This window comes from Globicephala melas, chromosome 19 (assembly GCF_963455315.2).
Source record: "Globicephala melas chromosome 19, mGloMel1.2, whole genome shotgun sequence".
Lineage (NCBI taxonomy): Eukaryota > Metazoa > Chordata > Mammalia > Artiodactyla > Delphinidae > Globicephala > Globicephala melas.
In genome coordinates, this window is record NC_083332.1 from 2,001,397 (window position 1) to 2,017,078 (window position 15,682).

General features: G+C 38.8%; 1 long non-coding RNA gene across 1 annotated transcript in view; it reads right to left on the bottom strand.

Moving 5' to 3' along the window:
* Positions 1-15,682, bottom strand: part of LOC132593998 (uncharacterized) — a 210,740-nt gene that overhangs the window by 193,791 nt on the left and 1,267 nt on the right. The window lies entirely within an intron of this gene.

The following is a 15,682-nucleotide window of genomic DNA, read 5'->3' on the forward strand; positions in this document are numbered from 1 at the left end:
CACTGAGCATCCATTCTGTCCCAGGCACCGTTTAGGTGCGGTGGATACTCGTACTGACAAGTGCCTGCTCTCTCAGTTTTCATTCTGTCATGCAATTTCTCTTTTCCCCAGAACATAATGAAATTATTCAAAATATGATCTCATGGAATTCTAAAACTGAAATTTATTTTTAAAAGATTAATCCACTGCCTAGATCAAGATATGAAAGTAATGTGTCTCAAAACACAGCTCACCAAGCTCTATAACAGACGCTTGGGTATAGCTAACGGATACCCTACATTCGCCCGTTGCTTTTTATCTGCTTCCGGTTCCTCCGTGAGCTCCTTAAAGGCAAGACTCGTCTCGTTTTACTGACGGTTTCCTAGGCGCCCTTGAGTAGGGGGCCCTTACGGCGCGTCTGCGCACAAAGTTCGTACTCATTGACCAAGAAAACGCCCATTCCTGGGTCCTATCCCTGTCCTAATCCGTGAGTTGGGCTCAACTTAGAGACCTGTGACTCTAAGACAGTAGTGGCTGGAGGTCATAGTTCTACTGACTGTTCTCTACCGAGGGACTGGGCAACTAGTCCACAGCCATAGGAGAACCCCGGAAACTCCGACGCTCTGTCGTGAGCCCAACAGAAAGGCCGGCCCAAGGCGCATGCGCAGAGGGCCTCGGGCCCTCGGCACTATCTCGAACCGCCGTGGGAAGTGATACGGCCCAGTCCTGGGCGTTCGGGCCCGCGAAGTCGGTGAGCTAGCGTCGTGGGGTCTCTCGGGGCGTCGGATTCCCCTCTTTTGCGGCAACTTTCCTGGCGTCCCCGTCAGGCCTCGTGCTGGACTCAGGCCGTAGGAAATGTGCTCCCCGGTGACCGCACAATCTCGGTTCCCTCACCCTCTCCCTTCTGCGGGGCTGCTTCTCAGCTGGGCCCAGCGAAGACCTCCAGCCTCGCCCCCGGGTCTTTTAAACAGCGAGAAACCGAGAAACTGTCCACGAACAGCTGCTGAAGTCCCGGGCCCGCCTCCCTAAGTCTGTTCCACCGCAGCATTTCCTCTGAATTCGGGATTTCCAGTGATTACCATAGACTTGAATAAGAGGAAGCTTGTGAGACGCGTAGCACTGAGTCTAGGAAATGGCCTTCGATAAGAATCGGTTGTTACAGAATATTGAGCATAGTTCCCTGTGGTATACAGTAGGTCCTTGTTGGTTATCCATTTTAAATACAGTGGTGTGTATATGTTAATCCCAAACTCCATAACAATTCTTCCCTCCCCACCATAAGTTCGTTCTCTAAGTCGGTGAGTCTGTTTGTGTTTTGTAGATAAGTTTTTTTTTTAAGATTCCGTTATTCATATTTGTCTTTCTCTGACTTACTTCACTCAGTATGACTATCTCTAGGTCCATCCATGTTGCTGCAAATGGCATTTTATTTTTTAATGGCTGAGTAATATTCCATTGTATATATGCACCACATTTTCTTTATCCATTCCTCTGTTGATGGACATTTAGGTTGCTTCCCTGTCCTGGCTATTGTAAATAGTGCTGCTCTGAACACTGGGGAGCATGTATACTTTCGGGCCATGTTTTTCTCCTGATATATGCCCAGAAGTGGGGTTGTAGGATCATACGGTAGCTCTGTTTTTAGTTTTTTAAGGAACTTCCATACCGTTCTCCGGTGTCTATACCAATTTACATTTCCACCAACAGTGTAGGAGGGCTCCCTTCTCTCCACACCCTTAGATCAATTTGTGGCACACAATTATTTGCTCCCTGGGAGTTGGTAGGAAGTTTATGTATACCCCCCCAACAGTATTTTGATAGTTTTGGTACTTTATATTTTCTCAGGAAATTGTGCATGTCCTCAATATTTGCAGATTTATTAGGTTAAAATTAAGTGGTGTCTTGTTAAGAGTGTAGTCTCTGAAGGCAGAAGCCAGGGTTAGAGGCCTGAGCTCTTATCAGCTTTAGTTCCTTGGGCAATGTGCTTAACCTCCTGAGGCTCCAGTTCATCCACAGAATTGGATAACAATGGCACCCTAACTTCCCTGGTTGTCGGAGGATTAAATGGAAATCTTATGTTACAGCACCTGGAATCGTAGGGATAGTTCTATAACTATCAGCTGTTGTTATTTTCATTATGCAAAGTTCTTTCCAATTAAAACAGCTTAGGGATTGTAAACCTCTGTGAACCAGTTAATTCAAAGGAACTGGGAAGCCCTCCACTGTTTTCTTCGAGGCCTTGGAACACGTTATGGAACAGAGAAATTTGTTCCTTGATAGTTGGAAGTTTCCATTCCTACTCCAGTCACCCTTTAAAGCCATGCTTTTTCTTCCTTTTGGGGAGTACTTTTTACACACTCCCCCTCCATTTCACTAAGAGTTTTAAATTTAATACTAAAGAATGGGTGTCCGTAAACCTTTTCTGTAAAGGGCCAAATAGTAAATATTTAGGCTTTGTGGGATATGTGGTATCTTTCGGAATTACTTAGCTGAGCCATTGTAGTGTGAAAGCAGCCGTAGATAGTATATAAACATGGATGTGGCTGTGTCCAATAAAACTATATTTATGGACGTTGAAATTTGGATTTCATATAATTTTCATGTGTCACAAAGTATTATTTTGATTTTTTCCCCATCACTTAGCCACTTTTTAATTCAACTATTTTGTGTGTGGACTGTTCAGAAACAGCGGGCCAGATTTGGCCTGAAGGCTGTAGTCTGCTGGCCCCATAGAATTTCATGACACAGTGACTAGTGGTATGATATGGAGTCAGAAAGACTTGGTTCTGATATGTATTAATTGGTTGTGTTTGGGCAAGTTAACCAGCATTCTAAGCCTCGTGTTCCTCATCTTACAAACAGGTATTATGCTAACATACCTACCTCCTCAGGTTGTTAAGTTGATACAATACATGTGAAAGGCCTTGCATAATGTTGGGTGTCTAGTGAATCAAATATTAGCTATCTCACATTCTTTTTTGAGAATCAGTCAAATAGAATAAGTGCTAGAGGGTGGAGCTAGATGACTTGGGTTTAAATCCTGGCCATTTATTAGCCATGTGACTTTGGGCTGGTCACCCAACCTCTATGCCTCCCTTAACTCATCCCTAAAATAGGGATCATAATAGTACCTACTTCAGACAATTGTCTTGAAGATTAAGTAAGCTAACACTTCATAAACTGCTTAGAAAAATTTCTGGCACATATAAATTTTCAATTAATATTAGCTGTCACTGTTTCACAATAAGACATATTTGGGGTTAAAACTCCTGTGCTTTGTTGTTAAAATGAAAGACTTTCGTCTCTCTTCCCTGGAGTGGTACAATTTATAAGGCACAGGATTTGTTTCTTGGAAATGAAAAGAAAGTTGCCGGTAAATGGCAAGGGCTTACAGCACTTTTTAAGGAAAGCACTCCCTTGATATTTGCCAAGTTTTTATTATCTGCCTTCCTCTCAAGAATGATCCATTTCATTATGGCTTTCAAATTTAATAGCCTAGAAATGTATCCAGTGATAGTGAGAGCTCAGGCGTCTAACAGATTTGGGTTTGATTCGTGACTCTACCAACTACTAGCATGTAACCTGGGACAAGATACTAACCTCCCAATGCTCACTTCTGATCTATGAGACTTGGATAGTAATAGTATCTACCTCATAGAGTTGTTATAAAGATTAAACATACTAACGCACGTAAAGTGCCTGGTGCCAGGCCTTGCCCATTGTAAAAGTTTAATAAATGATAGCTATTACTTTTACTGTCCTCCAGGGCACTCTTAAAGTAAAACCCATTTGAGATGGAAAACCATTTGCCAGGTTTTTAAATGGGCAGCCTTCTCTCTTACTGTAGGTTTGGAATGCTTAATAATACAGGAATTTTTTTTGTTCTTAGGAGATTGCCCTTGTGAACCTGTTAGCTATCAGTTTATGTCTTCACAAAAAAGGGGGCCATTTTTTGAAGATTTTCACTGTATTTGCATTAGGATTGTGTTGGGAAGTAGTAGGCATTGTAGACAGAAAGACCTAGGTGTGAATCTTGGCTTTCTCAACCAGTTAGATTATGACCTTGAGTAAATGACGTCCTATCTGAGATGCAGATTTCTCATCCGTAAAACAAGTATATTAGTTCTAGTTTCATTAAGATTATTGGGAGAATTTAACCAGATGCATATTTTTAAATAACAATTTTATCTCGGTGTAATTAATTCACATACCATACAATTCACCCACCTGAAGTGTATAATTCAGTGGTGTTTAATATATTCAGAGTTGTGCAACCATAACCACAGTCAATTTTCAAACATTTTCATTACCCTAAAAAGAAATCCTCACTCTCCATTCCCTTCTGCCCCAGCCCTAGGCAACCATTAATCTACTTTGGCATTGCCTACTCTGGACATTTCATATAAATGGAATCACACAATATTCTGGGCTTTTATTACTGGCTCCTTTCACTTAGCATAATGTTTTCAGAGTTCATCAGTGCTGTAGCATGTATCAGTACTTCGTTCTTTTTTATTGCCAAATTCTCTGTTGTATGGATATACTACATCTTATTTATCCATTTATCAAACAATGGGTCCATCAAATGATGGGCATTTGAGTTGTTTCCACTTTTTGGCTCTTATGATAATGCTGCTGTGAACATTCATGTACAAGTTGTTATGTGGACACATGTTTTCGTGTCACCCAGAAAAGGAATTTCTGGGTCTTGTGGTAACTGCTTAACCTTTTAAGGAACCGCCAGACTGTTTTCCAAGCAGCACCCGGATCTTTTTTTTTTTAATTTTATTTTTATTTATTTATTATTTTTGGCTGCATTGGGGCTTTGTTGCTGCACGCGAGCTTTTTCTCTAGTTGTGGTGAGCGGGCTTCTCATTGCGGTGGCTTCTCTTGTTGCGGAGCACGGGCTCCAGGCGCATGGGCTTCAGTAGTTGTGGCACACAGGCTTAGTTGCTCTGTGGCATGTGGGATCTTCCTGGACCAGGGCTCGAACCCGTGTCCCCTCCATTGGCAGGCAGATTCCTAACCACTGTGCCACCAGGGAAGTCCTACCCGGATCATTTTTAAAGAACTTAACCCAAAGCCTGACATAGAGCAAGTGCCTCATACAAGACAGCTATTTCATTGTAAGAAATATGTTCTTGAAGGCCACTCCTAATTTAGTTGAATAAACTGGCAAGCCTTCTGTCTTTTTAAATGCTCTGGAACAATTTGTACAGACTAAGAATAATTGGCTCCTTGGGCATCTGAAGGACATTTCCAGTCAAACTGAGATTTCAAGTAACTTCTGCTTCCCTAGAAAGTGATACGTTTCTTTAAGGTTTTCCTAATTTGTTGGCATAAAATTATGTTAGCATAGTGGTTGAAGAGTCTGACTCTGGAGTCATTTGCTAGGTATGCAGGTTTGAGTGAGACTCCATGACCTTCAGTTTCCTTACATGTAAAACAGGTCATGAGGTCACGTATCTCAGAGATATTTTACGAGGAGCTGCAAATACATATAATGCTTGATGCTGTATCTTGCATACAGGAAGTGCTCAGTAAATATTAGTTTTTAATCTCATAGAGCCTGTGGGGTTGAAAATCCCTGTGCTAGGCTATTAAAATGTTCTAGAGGGGCTTCCCTGGTGGCGCAGTGGTTGAGAGTCTGCCTGCCGATGCAGGGGATGCGGGTTCGTGCCCCGTTCCGGGAAGATCCCACATGCTGCGGAGCGGCTGGGCCCGTGAACCATGGCTGCTGAGCCTGCGCGCCCGGAGCCTGTGCTCCGCAACGGGAGAGGCCACAACAGTGAGAGGCCCGCGTACCACCAAAAAAAAAAAAAAAAAAAAAAATGTTCTAGAGAGTCTTAGTACATAGGAATTCTTTGTAAGGTTTTTCCTACTTTTTTTTCCTATTCCTTTGCTAGTCGGTTTTGGTAATTTTTATTTTCCTTGACAGTGTTCATTTTTATTAAAATCTTCATATGCATTAGTCTAGAACTTTGACTAATATTAATCAAGTTAATATTAATGTGTTTGCTTTAACTTTTAATAGGTAATTTATTTGTGTGGCTCAAAATTCAAAACGGAGAAAAGGGTATACACTGAAAATTTGCTTCCCATATCCCTTCTCTCAGCCACCAGTTTCCCTCCCTGCAGATAACCAGCATCACTAATTTTGTGAATTATCTTTCCAAAGGTATTTCATGCATATTGAAGCAAATATGTATATATTGCATTTGCCTTTTAGTTTAACAAATGAAGCATACTGTGTTCAAGGTTCAGCACCTTGGCTTTCACTTAACAATGTATCTTGGAAATCATTCCATAAGATATTTCTCATTCTTTTTTATGGCTACTGAATATATATGTATTCTATGTATATGTATATATATGTATAATTTATAAAATATGTATCTTTTATCTCCAGCTCTTTTTCTGCTTTCTTATTCATGTTTTACTTTAATCTCAATGATTGTCTTTTTCCTGTTCTCTTTAGATTTATATTTGATGGGCCTTTGGCAAAACGAACCAGATAAGAGTGCATGTTCTCCTGGCCTGACGATCTGCATTGTGGAAGCCAGATCACCTCTCCATAACATTCTAATCACGTTCTGAGGTGTTGACATGTGAGTATGTGGGGAAATCATGCCACTTTTCAGGAGACTTGTGTGAGGTTTGAGTGCTGGCTGGTCACCCCTGCGGGGAATTCCTGTGGCATGCCAAAGGTTGTGGTTGTCAGGGATCTCCAGTCTTTAAATGGCCTACAGGGCTTTGCAAGGTCTGACTTCTTGCTCCATCCTTTGTCTTAAGCCAGTCTGTATTCTAGCTGCATGGTTCTCCATACTCCTCTCTGCCTCCTAACCTTTGTACGTACTGTTAATTAGGCGTGGAATGTCCTTCTTCAGCACCTGGTCCAGATCAGATTCTCTAATTATACATGCTTATAGCACAGTGTAGATCAGATTCTCTCATTATACATGCTTATAGCACAGTGCATCTTCATCACATTTACTGCTTGTCACTCATCTTATTTGTGTGGCTATTTTTAATCGTTTGGTGTCATCCATGAACCATATACCCCATGAAAGCAGCAACTGCGTCTCCTTTATCATTTTATCCCTAGTGTCTGGATGTATTTGATAATACCTGTTTATTCAATGGTTGAATAAATGAGTGTCTACCATTTTGCCAGTTCAGGATTAGAGCTTTCTGGTTGGCAAACCAATGTGAGAAAAAAGCATGTGAATACCTGGTGGCGCAGTGGTTGAGAGTCCGCCTGCCGACGCAGGGGACACGGGTTCATGCCCCAGTCTGGGAGGATCCCGCATGCGGCGGAGCGGCTAGGCCCGTGAGCCATGGCCGCTGAGCCTGCGCGTCCGGAGCCTGGGCTCCACAACGGGAGAGGCCACAACAGTGAGGGGCCCACGTACCGGAAATAAAAATAAAAAAGTATGTGAATAACCCTGTATTTTTTAAAAAAGTATTTTGATTAGCATGTGATAACTTGACTTCTGAGTGATTTTGCTTCCTGTGAGAGAAGGTGCCTAGTGTCCTCTTGGACAGGGACATGTGAGTAGAACTTTGTGTAGATGAGCCTTCCTGGCATACAGGAACTCTTGTAGTTCTGAACCTTAACCCCATCTGCCAGACTTGACATAGCATTTTTCTTTTCTAACATCAGACTTGTGACAGGGTTCTCCTTTGCCTATCTTTAATCTTATGTGTAATTAACTGTTTGTTTAATATTTGAATTTAGAAGCAGTTTTTGTGAAATAGTTGGTTGCTTTTAATGTGAATGTTTGGTTTTCTGTTATCTTGAAAGTCCTTGAGAGGGTTAACAAATAAAAGTAAGTTTACTCTTTAAAAAATTGGTTAGATTTGCATTACTGAGGAACTATACAAATTTGTATACTAAGATAATTACCTATCCAGCACTGAATGTGTACACGAGAGTACTAAATACTGAAGAACTGATTTTATTTTATTTTATTTTTTTTGCCGTACGCCGGCCTCTCACTGCTGTGGCCTCTCCCGTCGCGGAGCACAGGCTCCGGACGCGCAGGCTCAACGGCCATGGCTCACGGGCCCAGCCGCTCCGTGGCACATGGGATCTTCCCAGACCGGGGCACGAACCCGTGCCCCCTGCATCGGCAGGTGGACTCTCAAGCACTGCGCCACCAGGGAAGCCCTGAAGAACTGATTTTTAAATTTATTTTGTAAAGTAGTGTTTATCTTAACCTGACTATTCACGCAACAAACGAGCTCTGTGCGGAAAACTTCCAGAGTTAGAGCTCTAGCAGACCTCTCCCGAATACCCACTCAACATCTTCACTTGCTTGAGCATAAGCATTTCAAATATAACATATCCAAAAGAGAGCTCTAGGTTTTCTGCTCTTCCCCTGCCCAAACCTGAGACTCGAAGACTCACTAAATAACACTTCCATCTACCCAGTCATTCAAACCAGAAATGTAGGAATCATTTGCAATACTTTTTTCCTTTGCCACACATACACAAATTATCAGCAATTTTTGTCTCTTTTGTGTCTTGTATTTGTTCACCTCTCCTTGTCTCCACTGCCACCATGCTAGTTCAGAGCACTGTCATCCTGCCTGGACAGCTGCCTCCTAACTGGTCTTCCTGCTTCCTCTCTTTCCTATTTCTAGTCCTCTAGTTTTCCACACAGCAACGTGAATCATCTCTTAGTGGATTATGTCAGACCTTATTTAAAAGTCTTTAATGGCTCCTTATCACATTTAGGATTAAATTCAAGATCTTTATCTTGGCCTACAGTTCCTAAAGAACTGGTTTTTGCATACCTGTAAAACCTCATTTTATGCCCTTCTACCCCATTCTTGCTATCCTCCAGACATTCTGGTGTCTTTTCCATTTTTTTCCTTTATGGTCTTTGTATATTGCTATTTTATTTGTCTAGAATGTTCTTCCCCTTGCTCTTCCCAGGGCTGGCTCTTTCTCACAATTTAGTTTTAGCTCCTTGTCCTCAGAGAAGCCTTCCCTGACTGCCCTATCTAACCACCATATAAAACCCTCCCCCTCCCCACCTCATTTCAGCATCCTGGTTTTTTCTTCAAAGTCCACACCGCAATTTTTAAAGGTTTATTTTGTCAACTTAATGTATGTATCTTCCCAGCTAGACTGAAGCTCAAAGACATATATATCAAATAAATGAATTAGGGCAAGGGCCATTTCAATTTTATTTGCAATGAGCCAAGAACCTGGCCTAGCACTGGTCCTTATATGTAGTAGGTAGTCAAATATTTGTTGAAAGAATGCATGAATAAGCATTCATTGAGAGACTTACATGTATTAAGCTCTGTGCTAATCCATGGGATCATACCACCCAGATAGTAGCCCAATCTAGTATAGATTTATTGTAGACCAGAGGTTCTCAAACTTTTTTGTCTCAAGACCCATTTACACTCTTGAAAATGACTGAGGACTCCAAAGAACTTTTGTTTATGTAGATTATACCTATCAATATACATAGTTTTAGAAATTAAAACAGAATTTAAAATGTATGTTAATTAATTTAAAAATAGGTAGTCCATTACATGTTAATAGAAGCAACATTTTTTAAATTAAAAAAAGACATAATTCCCAAGACAAAAGATTACTGAGAAGAGTGGCATAGTTTTACATCTTTGCAAATCTCTTTAACATCTGGTTTAAATGAAAACAGCTAGATTCTCAACTGCTTCAGCATTCACTCTGTCATGATACCACATGTCATATAGCCCCAGTAAAACTCCATTGTACACTTGGGAAAGAAGTGAGAACTACTGCTATAGACAATTTAGAAGATAATATTTTTGATTGAGATGGTGCTGTGAGTTCTGCATTCACACTTCAAACCAACCTCTTTTAAATATAAACTTGTAATGATCTAGATATATATGACATCTGTATGGATCAAAAACTGAACAGAAAAACAAGGATTTGTGGGGTTAAAGACATGAACCTGCTGGACTTCTGATCTTTAAATAGGCAGAGGTAGTTAACAATTTGACTGCTGTGGATTAATGAGGTCCAGAAGTACCCTGTGCCTACTGAGGTCCCAGGCTCATTGTGTCAAACAGGGGCTGGGGTGATATTCTCCTGACATGAAATGAGACTGCAAAAAGCCAGTAATAGTTACTCAGGGCTCCAGCTTATATTATGAGCAGTGGCAGGAGATAAAAACATGGCCATGCAGAGTGGACCCAGTCTAAGCTTAAATTTTGCTCAGTGACTAATATTACCCCTTTATCACATGGCACAGAGCCCCCAGTTGATGATATAAGACTTGTCTCACGACTAAGTTTCTCAGAGGCAAAGCAGACACTACCAAAAAAAAGGCTAGATATGGAGGGAAGAGATGGGTGGGGTAGGGGGAGATATCCCATAGGAGAAACACTTAGAAATTAAAATTGCAAAGCACTCAGTTAAACATAGGAAAACTTAAAATAAATAAGACAACAAAGTCAGTCAGGATATGAATTCATTCCTGACAAAATGCCATTCTAACAGTTTTAGTTTGACTTTAAGATTCTTGAAAGATAAAGAACAGTATGAATAAAATGTTCATCCATTTGAGAAAGGTGGATATAAAAGAGTACTGATTAAAAATCTTAGACATGAAAACAAAATAGCCATTGTAAAACACATCAAGGGAAACAGTACATTGGATGCAGTTAGAAAGAGGAGTTACTCAGAAAACAACCCAGAAAAGAATATGAAAAATAGAGACGATAAATGGAGGATAGATTAAGAAGGGCCAATATACTCTAATAGTTTGAGAAAAATAGAATAGAGTTGGAATGACAGAATATATTGGCCAAGAATTCTCCAGAATGGAAGAAAGACCTTCATTGGTCACACAACTCCTGAGCAGGATAAACAAAAATAAATCCATACGTAACAAACACCTTTTGAAAAGCTACAGAGGGAAAAACCAGTGTTAGGAACATTTAGATTATAGCACACCTCATCAGCAATGTTAAATGTTGAAGACAATAGAATAATATCTTCAAAATAAGCAGAGAAGATAAGGGTCACTTCAGAATTCCATACCTAGGTAAACCGTCATTCAAAAAATATCTTTTAAAGCCATTGTTAGAAATACAAATAGACTGTCTGAAAGGCTTATTTAAGGATTTATTACAATGAGAAAAAAAAGAACCTAGAGGGAAGGAGTAAAATTCAAGAAACAAGAATAAATTATCAAAATATCAATAAATATAATTAATCATTGACTGTAAAAATTGTGCTTTTAGTTGTTTTAAAAATATATAGCCAAAATTCTAGACAATAACCAGGAAAGTGGGTATAGGAAAGTCAATGAATTGCTAAGATATGCCAGGATCCTTTATTATTTTATACTCTTAAAAAATATGTACTTGTATATAAATTAGGAATTTAAAGATAGACAATAAAACAACTGAAATATAATTCAAAGCTTTCAAATTAGCAAAGGGAAAAAAGAGAAGTAAAGAAAACTTGATCAACTCAGTAGAAGGCAAGAAAGGAGAAAATAAGCAAAGGAAAAGGCACATTTAACAAGCAACTATATCAGAAATTTAAAATGTGATCGATTAACTCCTCTATTAAAGGCAGACTTCTAGATTAATTTCTTTGATATCTGATTTAGAGGAAATCATGGACTTGTTCCTACCTAAAAACATGGCCTTGAAATATATAAAGCAAAAGCTAAAAGAATTACCAGGAGCAATGGGTGAAACCGTAGGCATAATGGGAGATTTTATTATAATTATTTAGAACTGATATATCAAGCAGACAGAAAATTAATAAGAATACTGAAAATGTAAACACAAAGAAAGCTTGCTCTTATGAACATAAATAGAAATTGGTACCTGATAGTTAGAGAATGCTTATTCTTTTCTAATACATCGAACAATTAAAAATTGATCACATCCTAAGATCACAAAGGAAATTTTAACAAATATCCAGTAATAACATATAGGCCATATCATTTGGCTATAATGCAGTTAAATTAGAAATCTATAATCAAAAGATTTTTAAAGAACTTGAAAACCTAAACACATTCCTTAATGTGACTAAGAGGAAATCTAATTGAAACAATGGAATATAGTACCAAACAACAATGAAATACATGGAATGCAGTTCAAGTGGTACTTGAAGGGAATGTTACAGCCTTAAATGTACCTGTTAAAAATTAAGAAAGGTTAAAGGTAAATGAATTAAATATGCAACTTAAGTTGCTAGGAAAAGAAACTCAAATAGATAGAAGGAAGGAAATAATAAAGAACAGAAATTAATTAAATGGAAAAGAAGAAAGAATATGGTCAAAAGACCAAAAGCACTTTAAAAGACATAAAATTGTCAAATCTTTAGTGAAACTGATGATAAAAATAAGAATAGATTAAATGATATTAGTAACAGAAAAGGGGACAAATTATTAATTACCAATGAGGACTAGATTAGAAATCAAAAGAATACTGTGAATAATTATGTGCTAATGAATTTAAGTGAGGTGGACAATTTTCTTGGAAAATATAAATCACTAAAATGGACTCAAGACAAAGCAGAAATATAAGTACAAAGCTAAGGAAACTAAGTCAAAAATATTCCATGCAAAAAGACATCAGATTTAGACAATTTTATAGTGTTATATTAAACTTTCAAAAATCAGAGAATCTCTATTTTTTATGAACTGTTGTAGAGAATATAAGCAGCAAGGTAATAATCCAAATAATTTTATAAGGCTAGTGTAACCTTGATACTGAAATGAAACAAGTATAATAAAGTAAAAACTTAGGTGCAAAAACAAAAGTAAAATATAACCCAGTAGAATCCTCCTGTATGTGTATATAAATCAGACCCTCATAATCATGATTAAGTAGGGATTAGGAACGCAACATGTTTCAACATCAGAAAATTTGCCTTAATTCTCCACATTAACAGATTATATAAAATAAAGTATAATCTTCCCAATAGATTATAAAGTCATTATATAAAAATTGAACTTATTCATGATAAAATTTTTAGAAAACTAGAATTAAAGGGAATTTCCTTAACCCCCAACAAAGACGCTCTACAAAAAAGCTTATTGTGAACATTTTTACTTGATACTGAAAGAAAAGTATCCCCTTTCAAGTCTAGAACAAGACTTATTCCGTATCACCCCAGAACACATTATGATAGAAATGAGATATAATTGTCAATAAAAATTAAAAATCGTCATTAATAAACAGTTTAACATTTTAAAAAATCCAGGAAAATCTGAGAGAAACTATTAGAACTAACAAGGAGAGGTCAGCAAATTCACTGAATTTAAAAAATCAACATATAAAAGGCAAGAGCAGATAATTCTTCTCAAAAACTCATAACCCAAGACAAATCATGAGAAAATATTAGACAAACTCAAATTGAGAGATTTCCTAAAAATCCTGACTAGTACTCCTCAAAACTGCTAAAGTTATGAAAAACAAGGAAATACCGAGGAGCTGTCACAGCCTGGAGTTGTCTAAGGAGACATAACAACTAAATGTAATGTGGCGTTCTAGATGGGATCCTGGGACAGAAGGAAGACATTTATGGAAAGTTTGTAGTTTAATTACTAGCTTTGTACTAATGGTAATTTCTTCATTTTGACAACGTACCAAAGTTAGGTAAGATGTTAACATCAGGGGAAACTGGGTAAGGAATGTTTACACTATCTTTGCACCTTTTCTGTAAGTAAGTTATTTTTAAAAAGCTATACTACTGTTGTAACCCCAAAATAACCAGTTAGGTAAGTAATAGGAAGAAAGACCTCCTAAAGCCAAATAAGATCTTAAAGGGAAAAAAATTACAATGTACTGTTGATGGCTGTAGATGACATGAATAAATGGGTAGCATAGACGATAGGCAAAGATGGGAGGTGTTGATAAAACGTTTTTAGTTCTCTTTAAATTTCTCTATGGATTTAGTAAAATGTCAGTCGAGGGCTAAGAATAACCAAAGACACTTTTGAAAAACAAGCTAGGGCAAGTGTCCTTCCAGATATCAAGATACTGTAAAGCTCCAATAATTAATATGATGTGTAAAATGCATACAGATAAACAGATGGGCCAGTGGGACAGACTAGAGAGTTTAGGAGCAGGTCCACTTGTACAGAAACATGACATATGTCAGGAGAAAAATTAGATCCATACCACAGAACATATATAAAACTAAACCTAAAAAAGTAAAACTTAAGGCTATTATAATATCTTTATGACTTCAATGTGGAGAGGGATTTCTTAAGGTAAAAAATGCAGAAATCTGAAGGAAAAGATTATTAAATTTTACAGCACAAATATTTAACATTCTTCCATGACAAAAGATATTGACACCTTTTAACCTTATATGGATTTTAGACTTATACTGAAGTGTGATTGGGGTAGGGAATAGGAGGTAATTCAAGCTGCAACACGATGTCTTATTCTCAGTTAAAGAAGATCACCCTGGATGCTGTCTAGAGAATATTGGAGGGAAGGGTTTGGAATGGAATCAGGTAGTCAAATGAGTGGGCTAATATCTAGGGGAAATCATGGTAATTAGGACTATCATGCAGAGGAAAAACATAGGAAAAATTTGGGATGTATCTTGGATGTAGAGTCAGCAGGACTTGCTGACGAATTGGATGTTGATGGTAAGGGAAAGGGGAATCGAGAACAATTGCGAGATTTTTGGCTACTGCAACTGGTGCTGTTTATAGAAATGGGGAAAAGGGAAATTACTATTTGTTTTCAATGTTTTGAGTTGCCCATTAGGCATCCTGGTAGAACAGTCAGCTGTTAAGCAGATAGTTGGATATATGAGACTGGGCCTCTGTGGAGAGTTCCGGGGCAGAGGGAGCTGTTGGCATGCAGGTGCTATTTAAACCATACGGCTAGGTGAAACTGCTACCTAGGGAGTAGACGTTGATGGAGAAGGCTAGTGACTGAGTTCTGAGCCTTGGGAGGTTGAACAAAGCAGAAGCCAGCTAAGAGGACATGGGAGGAAAACCAGGGCAGTATAGTGTCTCTGAAAATAAGATAGTTTTTGTTATCATTGTTTCTTTTAATGAGGATGTTGAATGTTACTGAAAGATCAAGTGAGATTAAGAACAAGTTTCCTAGCCACATGGAGAACTGCTGAAATTGCCAAGCAGTTTCAGGGGTGTGGAAAGGATGGAAGCCCGTGTGGCATGCTAGGGGGAGAGAATGTGCGGTAAGGCTGTTGAGTCGGTGACAGAAGGCCACTCTATCAAGAGGGCTTTTTTGGTGGGGGCAGGGAGAGAGTGCTGAGAAAAGGGGTAGTAGCTGGAGAAGCTCTGAGAGCATGTGATATTTGATGGGAATGAACGACCAGGGATCCAGAGAAAAAGCTGTGTTGCAGATAGAGGTCTTTGAGAAGGAAAGAGGGGATGGGGTCCCTAAATTGCATTAAAATCACCTCCTAAACCATAACCAGACTTGAGGATCCCCTGAGGAGCTCCAAAACAAACACCTCTCTGGGACCCTGGGCACCTGCAATGTTTGACAGCTCCCCCAGGGGATCCTAATGTGCGGCCAGATTTGAAAACCTCTGACCTAAGGGTAGTACCACATTCACTTCTAGTGGTGCCTCTAGAATTTCTATAGAAGCTCCCGGGGAATAATTTTCAAAGGTACAGAGCAAACACAATGTTTTCATTCAGATTTTATGTTTATGTGGCACTGCTGGGTGAGAAGAGACTGC